Here is a 15176-nt window from a genome sequence, read left to right on the forward strand (position 1 = left end):
ACAACATATGGTCACTGCAGTCCCTGGGCCTTTGCCCATCATCTCTTCCTCTGGTCTGGAAAGCAACCAGTTTTGATGCATAATTTCCTTCAAGGTCTAGTCCAAGACTCACCTTCCTTAGAGAGCCTGTCCTTGGCAGCCCCGACTCACACTGTGTCTCCAGTCCTTGGGCCCACTCAGCACATGTACACAAAGTCATCTATTCCTGATGCCCACCCCCTCTCCATTTCTACACACAGTACATGCTTCCAGGCCACCAGCCTGTCCCCAACAAAACTGTGAGCACCACACCCACAGACTCAGGCCTTTATATCTCGACTCTCACTGAGTGACCAGCACAGGGCCAAATCTACTTGATGAGTAAAGATAAGATTACCGAGAGACTTTTTATCAGCTAGAGAAAACCAACCCTCAGAAATTACCCAAATTCCTCAAATCATAATATATAACAGGATTGATGGCCACCTGGGTGGCCAGTCGGTAAGCAGTCTGCTTTCAGCTCAGGTCATGAGCTCAGGGTCCTGGGGTCTTCTCCCTTTTCCTCTGCCTCTCTCTCTCAAATAAATAATTTTTTTAAATTTATATATAGATATAGATATATGAGATATATATCTATATATATATACATATATCCCTTTGTCTTATAAATCTTGCCAGAGTGAAGAAATAGAAGATTAGTAACCAAGAAAATATGTATTATTTATCTCCTCGTGAGTTCACATACAGTTTTTGTTTTCTTACACATTTCCAAACAGGATCACACAGGCATCTTACTGGCTCACATCATCACAGGAAGGCCCGCCTACCTACTGCAACTGACACTTTTAACCACCGCACCAAGCCAGTCACTGTGTGAATTGTCTTAAGGGCATTATCTAGAATAATCAACATAACAACTCTAGAAGAAACCTCTCTGTTGCTTTTCTAACCATATCTAGTCATAGAGTGCATGGTTGGACCTTCACAGAATATATGACAGGCCCTTTCTGGCTCAATTTCCTGATCAACAGAATGACAGCTATGCTCCCACATTCTACAGGTCTCATCTAATGAAATTAGGGCCCTGAAATAAGACTGTCTCCTGGATGTAAGGGCAGTTGTGAGCAACAGCACCCTATGCAGTCCACACTCAGGAAAGCCCTCCAGAAAATCCTGCAGAGCAGAGAAAGAAGGAGACAGATCATTTTCAGCCTTCCCAAAGCCTTCCAGATTCACCCTGAGGGGCATCGGGTGGCTTCATAAGACATCTTCAGAATGGCACCAGGCAGGGAGTCCCAGCTCCTCCAAGAGTATAGGACACTGTTCTCGAAATCCATCCACCCAGCTGTGAGGAAGCTCAAGCCACATGGAAAAGCCACAACAAAGTGTTTCGGCCTTAGCTAAATCCCAGCTGATAGTCACTGTCAACAAGACAGGAACAGGAGTGTCCCTGTGTCCCGCCCAGGCTTACAGGTGGTCTGTGGGGGAGATAAGGATTTATGGCTCGAGGCTGCCCCCCACGGTAAATACCAGCTCTCCACTTTCTCTATCAGCCTAGACCAGGCACCCCACTCTGACCCTTTTACCTTTGTACACCAAGAGGAAGGGATTGGCCATGGTCAATGGTCTTCAAAGACCCTAGCTCCACAACATGGAACTCACTGCGACCAGAACCCAGACCTGTCTCAGAGAAAGTGGTAGCCCATGTCACCTACTTCAGAATCTAGAACAAAATAGGTTGAGGGCCTTTGAGTGTTGGAAAACTTCCTTGCAAGTTCAAGAAGAACCACACAAGAAAGTCATATATATTAGTCGACCAAGGAAAACCATGCCGTTAGAAAGGAAGGCCCTGGAGCACCAGCTGGCTCAGTCAGTAAAGCATGCAACTCTTGATTTCGGGGGTTGTGAGTTCAAGTTCCACTTTGGATTACTTAAAAGTAAAATCTTGAAAAAGAAAAGAAAGGAAGGCCCTAGAAAAAAAATAGCCCGACTTTCTTTTCACCAAAAATTAATTAATTAATTCCAAATAGCATCATATTTACAATTACTAAAAACTGCATAATAATTCATCAAGTAGATATACAATATTTTTATTAATCATTTCTGTAGTTACATGTTTAGATTTCCTCAAAGTTTTCCGTATTATAAATGCACTGTGATAAAATGACACTGTGATAAAACTTGGACTGTATTTTGGATTATTTCTTTATGACAGATTCCTAAAAGAGGATATGTTAGGTCAAAGGTTATAAACATTTTTACTATGCCTGATATGCATTATAAATCCATGATGAATTTTTCATTATCTTTTGGCTCTGGGAGAGTAGAATTCTACTGCTAAGAAATGGAATCCCCTCCTGGTAAACATTTTTTAAGGCAGACAGAATAGAAAGAAATAGTCAAGAAAGCATACTCTGGAATAGGACTATCTGGGTTCAAATCCCAGTTCTATCATTTGCTAGCTGTGCAGACACAAAAAACAAGTTACGAATCCTTCTGAGACAGTGTACATAAAGCACTGGGTCTGGCACAAAGTGGGGGCTCAAAAATGCTAATCACTGCTGTTGTCTTTAGATTACTAAAAAGAAGATGAATCATAATTCAAAAAGCCAAGAATTATCCTCAAATGACAGAGTAAGAATAAACATTTTAAAAAGGACAAAATAATACTCTTTTACCTAGATTATAAGTAAGCAGGTTCATTTACTGTGAATACTACTCACATCACTGTGATTATTACATAAATAAAAATAAATACCACTTTAATGAGTGCTTATTCTCATTTAAAAGCTTTACATACACTGTCCCATTTAAGAATCACAATAACCCTGCATGGTGGTAGTAACAATAACAACAACAGCTAATACTTTCCAACTGTTTACTATGTGCCATGCATGATTCTACGTAATAACGTTAATCATTATACAACCTGTGAAAAGGGACTTCTCATTTTACTATTATTCTCATTTTACAGACAATATAATCAAGGTACACAAAGGCTAAATAACCTGTCCAAGGTTATATAGATAATAAGGTAGACATCATTATGCCCATTTTATAGATAAGAAAACTGAGACTTGGGGCGCCTGGGTGGCACAGCGGTTAGGCGTCTGCCTTCGGCTCAGGGCGTGATCCCGGCGTTATGGGATCGAGCCCCACATCGGGCTCCTCCGCTGTGAGCCTGCTTCTTCCTCTCCCACTCCCCCTGCTTGTGTTCCCTCTCTCGCTGGCTGTCTCTATCTCTGTCGAATAAATAAATTAAAAAAAATCTTAAAAAAAAAAAAGAAAACTGAGACTTATGATAATTACCTATAAAGGTAAGTAACTAGGCCAGGCTTTGAACCAATATCTGTCACACCATCAAGTCACATTCTTTTATTCTCTGCCACCTTTATATGGATTCACTTGTACAGAGAAGCCCTGCACAAGATCGCAAATGTTTAAAGTTGGCTTCCCTCATTTCCACCTTCTTTTGCCATCAGCTGCAGTAAACTGAGAATGGTCTCATTTGAACACTGCCTCTGAGAAGAATATAATTGGGAAGGCAACCCTCATGCAAAAGCCCATGTAATGAAATGTGTCCTTTAAATGGATTCTTTCCCTCTCCTGACACATTATCTGCTACAGTCCTAGCATGCACCCCTGAGAGTTTCTAATGCCTACCTTTCAGAGACTTGGTGATTCCTAATGAGGTGCTTCTGGCAAAGCTGCCTCAAAAGATTTTTTGGAGTAGATGCTAGAGAGGTCTCCTGTTTCCCTCTGCCTCAGAAAGCCCTCAAAATTCTCACCAGTGGGAGAAACAAAGCCGCTTCAAGCCTCCCAAAACACCTTGAAAATATTCACATTTGCAAAGGGACTGAACCCACAACAAGAAAGCTGGATTAAAGTCCTAACTCTTGAATGAACTAATTGTTTAATCATGAACAAATTATTTCCCTTCTCTGTGCCTCAGTTTCCTCTTCTGTGATGAGAAGTTGGATTAGCTAGTTTTCCAGGGCCACTAGAACTCTGATTCAAGAAAACAAAAGGGAACTTGGAGTCTATAGCAGTGAAATCCCCAGAGGGCACGAGTTGTAAGAAAGCCCAAAGCTCCAAATAGATTTGCAACCATTAACCAAGACCTGCCAGGGCTGGATTAACTTCCACAGTGGGGGAAGTGCCCTGGGATCCGGATTTAAAAATGTGAGTCCTTTGAGAAATTATTTAATGTGGAGTTGAAGGATTCCACTGCGGAGTGAGAAATATAGACAGTAGTAAAGGAATAAATCCTGTTCACCTTTACAGAGCAGAGCAAAGCAGCATCCAAATGCCTATGGATGCCTATTTTTTCCCCCTATGCTAAAGACAGGAGCAAAGACAGGATCCTGCTGCCACCTTGTGGCACACTGGGCAGTTTAGAAAGAAGGGTTTACTAGGGCGCCTGGGTAGCTCAGTCGTTGAGCTTCTGCCTTCGGCTCAGGGCGTGATATCGGCGTTCTAGGATCGAGCCCCACATCAGGCTCCTCTGCTGGAAGCCTTCTTCTTCCTCTCCCACTCCCCCTGCTTGTGTTCCCTCTCTCGCTGGCTGTCTCTACCTCTGTCAAATAAATAAATAAAATCTTTAAAAAAAAAAAAAAAAAAAAGAAGGGTTTACTTAATCTGGATCCCCCAGTCTAAATGCCCCTCAGGAAACTACATCCTCCTCTTCCCTTAAAATTACACGGAGCTTGATAACTCACGGAAACACTTTCAACCCTATTATCTCATTTCATTCTCTCAACAACTATGTGGAACGGCATGAAGGAGGTAAAGCTCCATTTTATGATAGAAGAAGCTACATCACTTGCCTAAAGTCACAGTTACTAACGGGTAGTCAGAATTTGCACCCATTCCTCCTGACTCTACATCAGGAGATTTGTTGACTCCATTGTGCAGGGTGGGGATGAAACAGGTTTAGGTATGCTCTCCCCAGGACTAGGAATTTGAGAGAGGAAGACTTATGAAGAGGAAAGCTCAATTTCTTCCACAGACAAAACTGGCCAAAGACCGTAATTAGGCTGCATGTCTACAGAATAAGGCATCCAAATAAGCCTGGATTCCTGCCTTCCTAGTTACCACATTCTTGGCTAACATCTCTAGGCCTCTCCAGCTGCTCTGCCTTCCTCGGCTCCCCAGCCCAGACCAGCCATGAGGGCTCAAGACTTATTTATAGCTAAATGCTGAACACCAAATGGATCCCAGTCAAGGGAGCCACAACACCCAGAATTCCACAAGAACTACTGGGAGTGCTGCTCTGTCTCTGCATTTGAGCTCATAATATTGGTGACTTAGTTCAAATTTTCCTGTAAGTTTTAGAGGGAAGCCCAACTGGCTCATCCCATAATGGTGTCATGCTCACTGAAACCTGAAGGGCAAAAGCTAGGGTTGTAGGATTCATCAACTGGCACATAGGTATGGCCTCAAGTTAATCTGAGACTTTCCAGTTTCTCCAAGGCAGCCATAACTTCTTTGACATAGAATTGCAAAGCTCAGTGCCTGAACCTCCCACCACCATAGATACTCCTTTAGTTTCACTCATTCATTCAGAGTACAACACATTCACTAAATGAAAAGGACACTGTGAACAAGCCCTTTAAGACTTTGTTGCCTAGTGGTGAAAAGAGGGAAATAAGGAAAGAACATAATTATAACTGCATGTGAAATGTAAATATTAAGTGTTTGAGGGGTGCCTGAGTGGCTCAGTCAGTTAGGTGTCTGACTTGGTTTTGGCTCAGGTCATGATCTCATGGGTCCTGGGATCAAGCCTGGTGCCTGGCTCCAAACTCACTGGGGAGTCCACTTGAAGATTATTTCCATCTGTCTCTCCCCCACCTCTCTCAAATAAAGGAATCTTTTTTTTTTCAAAGGTTTTTGTGAGAGTCAAGTGATATAAGTGTATGCAAAGCACCTGGCTTTGTGCCTGACATACAGTAAAGACTTAATAAACAGCCACTAATATTGTTCATTATCTCTGTGCCTTTGATCATGTTTCCTTTGCCACACATTTCCTTCGCCTTCTCAAACTGTTTTACCCCTATTTTCTCCTTTACAGCCATCACAAAAGTCTCTTTTCTTGAGTGCCGGAGGTTATGCCAGCGGTTTCCCAGTGAGTGCTCAGAACTCTTGTTCACATCTCCTTTACTGTATTTATGTGATGTCAATTTGTATTTGTTTGTAAATCTGTCTTTCAGGTCTGAGAGACTCCAGAGGACAGAAGCTAGGTCTTACTCATTCTGCCCTAGCACCTAACACAGGATGACTCAGTGTATGAAATTACTGTTGAATAAAAAATTGTATTTGAGCTGAACCTTAAATCAATAAATAGCAAAGTATCTTTGGATGGCCCTTTGAATGTGAATACTAACTTATTAATGTTGTACATGAAATTATTGGAACCCACGAGGATTGGTTATCAGAATTAACCTCTAATATGAACTGACTGGACCAAAGTGGGTCAAAATTTCATTACAGGAGGCTGGGGGTAAATGTGTGGATAAATGAAAGGATCCTAGAACCCAGGTGGCAGCTGAGGAAATGGTTGCAGGACTTCTTTAGTTAGCCAGGGATACTTTGGGAGTATTCAGTGGGAAGTGAAAGGAATCACTTTAAGAGTAGATAAGAGAGGCTCTCTGCTCCACCCCATTCAATAGACAGCCACATCTTCTGGCGTAGTGCCAGCCACGTTCCTGAGACACAACGGTGGAGGCTGGAGTAAAGGGATTTGACTGTATTGGGTGCCTGGTCACCAGGGCTAATTTTAACTCTGGCAAAGTGGGTATTGTCACCATCAACGACCCACTCATTGTCATCAACTACATGGTCTACATGTTCCGGTATGATTCCACCCACAGCAAATTTAATGGCACAGTCAAGGCTGAGAACAGAAAACTTATTATCAATGGAAAGCCTGTCTCCATCTTCCAGGAGTGAGATCCCACCAACATCAAATGGGGTGATGCTGGTTCTGAGTATGTTGTGGAGTCCACTGGGGTCTTCACCACCATGGAGAAGGCTTGGGCTCACTTGAAGGATGAGGCTAAGAGGGTTATCATCTCTGCCCCTTCTGCTGATGCCCCCATGTCTATGATGGGCGTAAACCATGAGAAGTATAATAACACCCTCAAGATCATCAGCAGTGTCTCCTGCACCACCAACTGCTTGGCTCCTCTGGCCAAGGTCAGCCATGACAACTCTGGCATCATGGAGGAACTCATGACCACAGTCCAAGCTATCAATGTTACCCAGAAGCCCATGGATGGTTCCTCTGGGAAGCTGTGGTATGATATCCGAGGGGCTACCCAGAACATCATTCCTGCTTCTAGTGGTGCTGTGGAGCCTGGAACAAAGGTCATCTATGAACTGAATGCGAAGCTCACTGGCATGGCCTTACATGTCCCATCCTCACCGTGTTAGTCATGGATCTGACCTGCCACCTGGATGAAGCTGCCAAATACGATGACATCAAGAAGGTGGTGAAGCAAGCATTGGAGGGCCCCCCAAGGGCATCCTGGGCTACACCAAGGACCAGGTTGTCTCCTGCAACTTTAACAGTGACACCCACTTGTTCATCTTTGATGCTGGAACTGGCATTACTCTCAATGACTTAATCTGTCAAGCTCATTTCCTGGTATAACAGTGATTTTGACTACAGCAACCAGGTGGTGGACCTTACGCTCCACATGGAGTAAGAGTCCCCAGACCACCAGCCTCAGTGAGAAAAAGAGGAAGAGAGAGGCCCTCAGCTGCTGGGGAGTTCTTGCTCCAATTTATCCCCTAACACACTGAGAATCTCCCAACCTCTACCCAGTTTCCATCCCAAACACCCTGAAGAAGGGGAGGGGCTTGAGGAGCCCTACCTTGTCATGTACCATCAATAAAATATACTGCACCCAAACATTAAAAAAAAAATGGAGTAAGTGAATCAGAGAGACTTAAGGATGGAAAAAAAAAAGAGGAAGATAAAAGATAAACATCACAATTTTTCCATTAAGGTCCAAAAGGAAGGCAACACAACCTATCATGTAGAAGGTCATCATGTACTTGAAAAAGGTCCTCTAGATTAGAGCTTTCTGCCCATTCATGATGTAACCATTCTTTATCTGCTGAGAAGCAATTTTATCTTTCATCACGACAGAAAAAGAGGTCTCCAGATCCTTTCAAGGCGCCATTATTCCTTCAAATATTTTTCTGGTGACACTGCCCTTCTCCAGCTCCAATTACATGATACTGTCCCACAGCTTCTGATACGCTATTCATTGTTTTACTTTGCTTTTTTTCGGTCTTTTTTCTCTGTGCTTTATTTTGTATAGCTTCTATTGTTATGCCTTCAAGTATTTAATCTGTTCTTCTACTGTGTCTAATCTATTAATCCCATCCAACATACTTCTCATCTCAAATATTTTCTTTACTGAAGCATATTTATAATAGCTGTTTTTAATATCTTTGTGGACTAATTCTATGCTCTCATCTCTGGATTCTGTTTCTATTAATGGAATTTTATCCATGTTATCAATGTATGATCCTGTTTCTTTGCATGTCCTGTAAATTTTCATTAGATGCCAGACATTAGAGAGCCCTTCCTTTAGAGATCACAATCGTATGATACCTGTTGTCCAATGTCTATAATATTGTTTTATATATCTTGTTGGGTTTTCTGGTCATTTAAGGTGAGAAATAAATTCTCTTCCTGATCTCTATCATGGCTGGAATTGGAAGGCCTTGCAACCCTAAATAAATTAATGCATTAAGCATCAACTGACTTCTAACATCACAATAAATCAGATAATCAAAAATCATGTGCCTCCCGATGATACATCATCATTTATGAAGTAGTTTTGCAAAAAAAGTATATATCAAATTTGATTCTGATCAAGCCTCTAGACTTAACTACCAATATAGGATATACAGAAGAACATCTTAAACTACACCACAGTGATATAATCAACAAAATCAAAATTGCAGGAAACTCTGTAGAACAAACCACCAGGTTTTTTCAACAATTTAAATTACAAGAAAACTTAAAAGGTAGAAAGAATGCTATAGATTAAAAGAAACTTAAGGTATATCAATGTATTGTAATGTGTGTACCTTATGCAGCTCCTGATTCAAGCAAATAAATCTAAGGAAAAATTAGGACACATATGAAACAATTAGAAATTCACATTCAAATCAGACAAGCTAGTTGATGGTATTAAAGAATCATTATTAATTTTAGGTGTTGTAATGGTATTCTGATTATTTTTTTATTATTTTCTCTTTTAGAGAAACATCATGGCATATTTATAGATGAAATATAGTTTAATAAAACTGGTCACATATAGGTCATCAGAGAAGCTGACTGATACATATATTTGAAATTTTCTATTATGAAAGAATTTTTAAATTATTCAAAAATTATACAATTGAGGTATGGATTTTAAATTTGGCTCTGACATCATTCTGCTCTGTACTTATGGACTACTCACTTCTCTCTAGGCTTCTATAAAATAGGACATATAAAACCCATCCCAATATACTTTCCATTATATCCACTTACGACCTATGTGACAGGGGAAAGTTACTTAATCTTTTTAAGCTTCAGTTTCCTTATCTGTAAAAAGCGACAGAAGTAGTAGCAAATTTTTAGGGCTACTATATGAGTTAAATTAGGTAATGTGCATTAAAGTGCCTGGCACAAAGTAAGCACTCGGTAATTATCATCTATTATTATTATTATTATTATTATTATTATTATTATTATCTTGCTGCATCTAAGAGATACTAGTGGTTGAATTCTGTACACTTTTTTTAAACTACTCTATATTTTATTCTCTTATCCCTTCCTTCTCCATATCTTCTTTCTAAAACCTCCCCTCTAAAATTCAGTGGAACAGTGTGCCCAATGGCACAAGCCAGGAGAGAAAGAGCTTGGCTCTCCTTCCCAGGGAGAGTCACTGCTGTGGGTCTGGAAAAACGGAGGCACCACTTTCATCATATTCAGAATATAGTATGCAGCTGCTCTTCTGGTATGCCACACATCCTGAGGTTGCTCCCAAGGGCTAAAAACAGAGCTCAGGCGATCAGCCCATCGCAGCCAAGATCATTCTTTTTCAAGGTGGCCCCATTTCAAATAAAATGGGTACTTTATATGTATCCCTTTTCTAACTAAGAGTTGGTCTCCCCTCCCAGTCTGTAGCCTACTTGAGGACAAGGACTGTATCTAGTTTATCTTTAAAATTACGCTCTTAGCAAAGTATCTGGGACAGAGCAAGTACTCAGTTTTTACTGCATGAAGAAATTATTTGTCTATTCTTTTGATTTATTTGGAGTGGGGCAGGAACGGGAAAGGAACATGGATACACATGCGGAAAACCAATGTTGCGTGGATCTTTCTAACAGTTTTTATCAGGTAGTACAAACTTGTTCACAACTTCCAATTCATTTCTTCTCTTTGTTTCCCACTACTCATCTTCTCATAACTTTCCTCCACTCCCATGGAGCTACTTATAGTTCCTCAAATACATGCCAAATATTCTTCCTTCTGAGCGTGTGTTCAAATTATTCCCTCCACCTATTAATATCCCTCCCCCAACTCCCTTACCTTCACTCTTAACATGTACATCCTTCAAGACTTGGTTTCAGCATCCCCTCTTCCATAAAGCTTTTCTCAACCACTGTAGCTGAAAGGGTTTTCTTCTTGATTCCCTTTAACACTTTACATTTAGCTGAAGGCATTCATAATATTCTATCACATGCTGTGCTTGGTTGTATAGGTTTCACAACTTTTACAAAGTTGAGGGGCGCCTGGGTGGCACAGCGGTTAACCGTCTGCCTTCGGCTCAGGGCGTGATCCCGGTGTTATGGGATCGAGCCCCACATCAGGCTCTTCCGCTATGAGCCTGCTTCTTTCTCTCCCACTCCCCCTGCTTGTGTTCCCTCTCTCGCTGGCTGTCTCTATCTCTGTCGAATAAATAAATAAAATCTTTAAAAAAAAAAAAAAAAAACAAAACAACTTTTACAAAGTTGAGGGCAAGGATCATATTTTAATTTCTTTGGCATCCAGCATACTGCTCTGTATACACCAGGCACCTAAAGAGTGTTCGTGCACTGCTGGCTAAACCCTGCAGAAGAAGAAGTATAATCATTCAACCAAATTTAATATATAAATAAGTGAGCCTTTAAAAGTATGTTTCACCTGTAAGATTTTTTCCTTAAAAAATTAACATTGTTTTGACGTTTTGCTATTATCTGTTTTATAAGACAATATCCCCTGCTCCTAGAAACATAAGTAAAAACTGTGATGAGGCATATGTATTTTTAATGAAATGTTTTCAAGAGAAAAATTCACAAAATTAAAAAATAATATTTTGACATTTTCTTTAAATTCCAGAGTAAGACAGACTGGGCTACTAAAGAAAAAAAATCAAGAATCACTAGACAACTGTATAATCTTGGCCAAGCCCTTGGTTTTTCCAAATATCCCCAAACTACTCTCAGCAGACTTATAGGACATGAAGGAGAGGAAAACGTTGAGAAACCATACAATATTAAATAACTTCAGGCTACTATACTTCTCAAAGATAAGGGCCATGATAGAAGTAAATCTCCTTTCTTACAATTAAAGATGAGCTGAGGCTTCCTTGTTACTTGGATAATTGCTTTATTTTTTCTTTTGATGATACACTCTAGCATGGTCATCATATATTTATCACTTTGTGGTCCTTTCCTCTTCTTCATTCCTTCTAGATCAAAGATTAAGATATATAAACCAATGACACCTCCCACCGCCCACTGCCCACCACCCCATCAACAGCAAACAAACTCAAGGTGGCCTTATCCATGCCATTTCTTAAAGTTATCATATTTTATTGTTGGAATGCACTTAGATCATCTAGCCAAACTTTTCCATTTTACCCATGAGGAGTAAAGTCTAGAGAGAGCGTATTATTTGTTCAAGGTCACCCAGCTAGTATCAGACCCCATAAAAGAATCTCCTTTTCTTAACTCCCAGTTCTCAACATTATACCCAACAAATGTCTGGGCACAGAGATGGCCATTAACAAATATTTTCTTGAAGTGAAATGAATTTAATTTCATCTTCTTTGACAGAACTACCTGTCCACTTGGCAGAATGTGGAAGGAAGGGGTTAAAGTGCTGTTCTGAAAGCTATGGCTTAAAAGGCAGTGTGGTGTGGACTCTGGAGTAGGCTTCTAGAGTTCTGATTCGGGCTCTGCCACTGCCCATCTGCATGACCTTGGGAAAATTGATTTACATTTCTTAGACTCAGCTTCCTCATTCGTGAAATGAACGTAATCACAGAAACCACCTGAAAGGGTTGTCTATTCATTCAGTAACATTGGTTTAACACTTGCTCTTAAGCAGGTACCATGTTAGATGCTGGGGCTACAACAACAGACAAGAAATGAAAGATTGCACCCCAAGGAGCTAACATTCTATTAAGACTAAAGGATATATCCAAATAAAATGCCCAGTACAGAGTCTGGCATCTAAGAAATGTTCAATAAATGCTACTTGTTAACATTATTATTAAAAATGTATTGTATATCCACATTTAAAAAGCAAATCAGCAAATAAATCTTACGAACTGAAAGCCCACGCAAGATTTGAGGGTATAAAACGGCTCACATAGCAGTATTTCACAAGGACAGATATTATCACCATGGCAATATTTTTCTGAGTTCCTGAAGAACACTTGCTGGATGCTGTGGAAGGTTCAGGCATGGTCTATGAAAACACCATGGAAAGAGCATCATATAGGGGGTGGAGAAAATCCTCTCCAGTTTATGGGCAGAAAAGATAACTTTCTCTATAGAATCATTTGATAAAATTTAATGTACAAAATCTTAATAAGAAACATAAACTAGGGGATAATTACTTGTATTACAATGGGAGTCATCTTTTCTTTTCAATGGTCAGCTTTCCTAACATTTAAAAAATGATGTACCACATGCTTAACAAGCACATGAAAAGATATTCAAACATCCTTAGTCATTAGAGAAATGCAAATCAAAACCAAAATGAGGTACCACTTCACACCTACTAGGGTGGCAAATAATTTTTTACGTGGAAAGTAACAAGGTTAGAGAGGAGCTGGAGAAATTGGAACCCTCGTACGTTGCTGGTAGGCATGTAAAATAGTAGAGTCTCTGTGGAAAACAATTTAGCAGTTCTTCAAATGTTAAACATAGAATTACCGTATGAGGCTACAATTCCACTTCTAAATATAAACCAAAAAGAACTGAAAACACGTACTTCAACAAGTGAGACGTATATGCATGTTCATGGCAACACTATTCACATTAGCCGAAAGATGGAAATATCCATTAATGGGTGGCCCGATGTCCATTAATGGGTGAATGATAAAGAAGATATGGTATATACATACAATGTAGTATTATTTGGCCATAAAAAGAAATGAATTACTGATATATGCTACAACATGGATAAATCTCCGATACATTACACTAAGAAGCCAGATACAAAAGGTCACATACTAGAAGAGTACATTTATATGAACTATGTCGAATAGATAAATGCACAGACACAGAAAGCAGATGGGTGGAGGCCAGGGGCTACAGGGCAGGCAGAATAGGGAGAAACTGCTTAACAGATAAGGGATTTTACTTTGGAGTGATAGAAATGTTTTAGAACTAGATAGAGATGTAGTTGTACAATATTGTGAATGTACAAAATGCCACTACATTGTTCCCTTTAGAATAGTTTTATAACCAACCTTCCAAAAAAATAAAAGGTTAGTTTTAGATTACATGAAATTAATCTCAGTAAGTTTTTTTTTTTTTAAAGATACTGTCCAAGTGTCTTACAAACATATAAAAGTATATTGGGGGATTTGGGTGGCTCAGTCAGTTAAGCATCTGCTCTTGATTTCAGCTCAGATCATGATCTCAGAGTCATGAAATTGAGACCTGCGACTGGCTCCATGCCTAGCGTGGAACCTGCTTAAGATTCTCTCTCTCTCCCTCTCTCTCTCTCTCCACCCCTGCTTGCTCTCACTCTCTCTAAAAAATAAAAATAAATAAATAAAAGTCTTTTTAAAAGCATAAGAAAAATATTATAAGTGATTATTTAACTGTCTCCGAAACCCATATAAATAGGGCCTCCATTTATTCACGGTGAAGGAAGGAACAGACTGTTCTTACTAAAATCTTGGCTTCTTCCTGTTCAAGAATAATTTTTTAAGGTAAAATTATGACTGTCACACAGATATAAAATGAACACATGTCAGAAGTTTTTATTTAACTCATTAATTTAAGACAGAACCAGAAACACGTAAAAAACTGGCTCAAGAGGCAAGGAGAAACACTCAAGTGTATTTGTTAATAGATAGAAATCCAGCTTCTTGGGGTGGAGGCAGGGGGGTGATCAACTGCATTTCCTCAAGACAAAAATTTGATTGCTTTTCTACAGATAAGAATAGTCTGCATTACTCTGTTTTCTACAACATTACAGTTTTCAATAGCTCAAAGATAATGAAAGATAAACCAGATAACTTGGAAGGATGCACTAGTCGATGCCTAGCATTCTAAAAGATACCCAGCGATTTTTTTTCCCCAGATTTCATAATTTTTCCTGACATTCTTCTGGCATTCAAGGTAATTCACTATCTTAGCAAATGGCTTCTCTTTCTTGGACTTCAGGTCCTTGTCTGTATAAAAACAAACAAAGAAAACAAAACAAAACTATTTTTAAGGAATAATTGGCTGGATGACCTAAAGCCATCTTGATCTTTACAGCTTGATAACAACCAACTTCTAAGGGCCCGCTGCTGAGTCAGAGGTTCCTGTAGGTAACAGAGCCCTTTAAGCCATCAGCACTCAGGATCACGTCACATAAATTACTTCTCTTTTGATGGGACACGCCATTCCTTGATGAAGGAGACCATATTTCAAATAAGCCACTCCAGGACAATTTGCCTTTTTACACTATTACTGGAAACACAATTATACTGAATTTCCCCAGGTTCTGTCATGACCAACAAGCATCATTTAATTTTTAAACAACCGATTGAAACCAGAGTGAGAAGTAGTCTGGACCTATGAAATGAAACAAAATAGACGACCTACATGAGATGTCAAAATATATATATATATACTGGTTGAGTTGAATGGCTTTTGAAATTTTTCTATCACTGGCCGGGAGGAGAGACAGTGATCACTTG

At 39.8% G+C, this 15176-nt stretch overlaps 1 pseudogene; it reads left to right on the top strand.

The window, feature by feature from the left end:
* Positions 1–6798: 6798 nt before the first annotated feature.
* LOC113261772 (glyceraldehyde-3-phosphate dehydrogenase-like) lies at positions 6799–7685 on the top strand (annotated as a pseudogene).
* The last annotated feature ends 7491 nt before the right edge of the window (positions 7686–15176 follow it).

The sequence above is a fragment of the Ursus arctos genome, unplaced genomic scaffold, assembly GCF_023065955.2.
Source record: "Ursus arctos isolate Adak ecotype North America unplaced genomic scaffold, UrsArc2.0 scaffold_5, whole genome shotgun sequence".
In the NCBI taxonomy this organism is placed as follows: Eukaryota; Metazoa; Chordata; class Mammalia; order Carnivora; family Ursidae; genus Ursus; species Ursus arctos.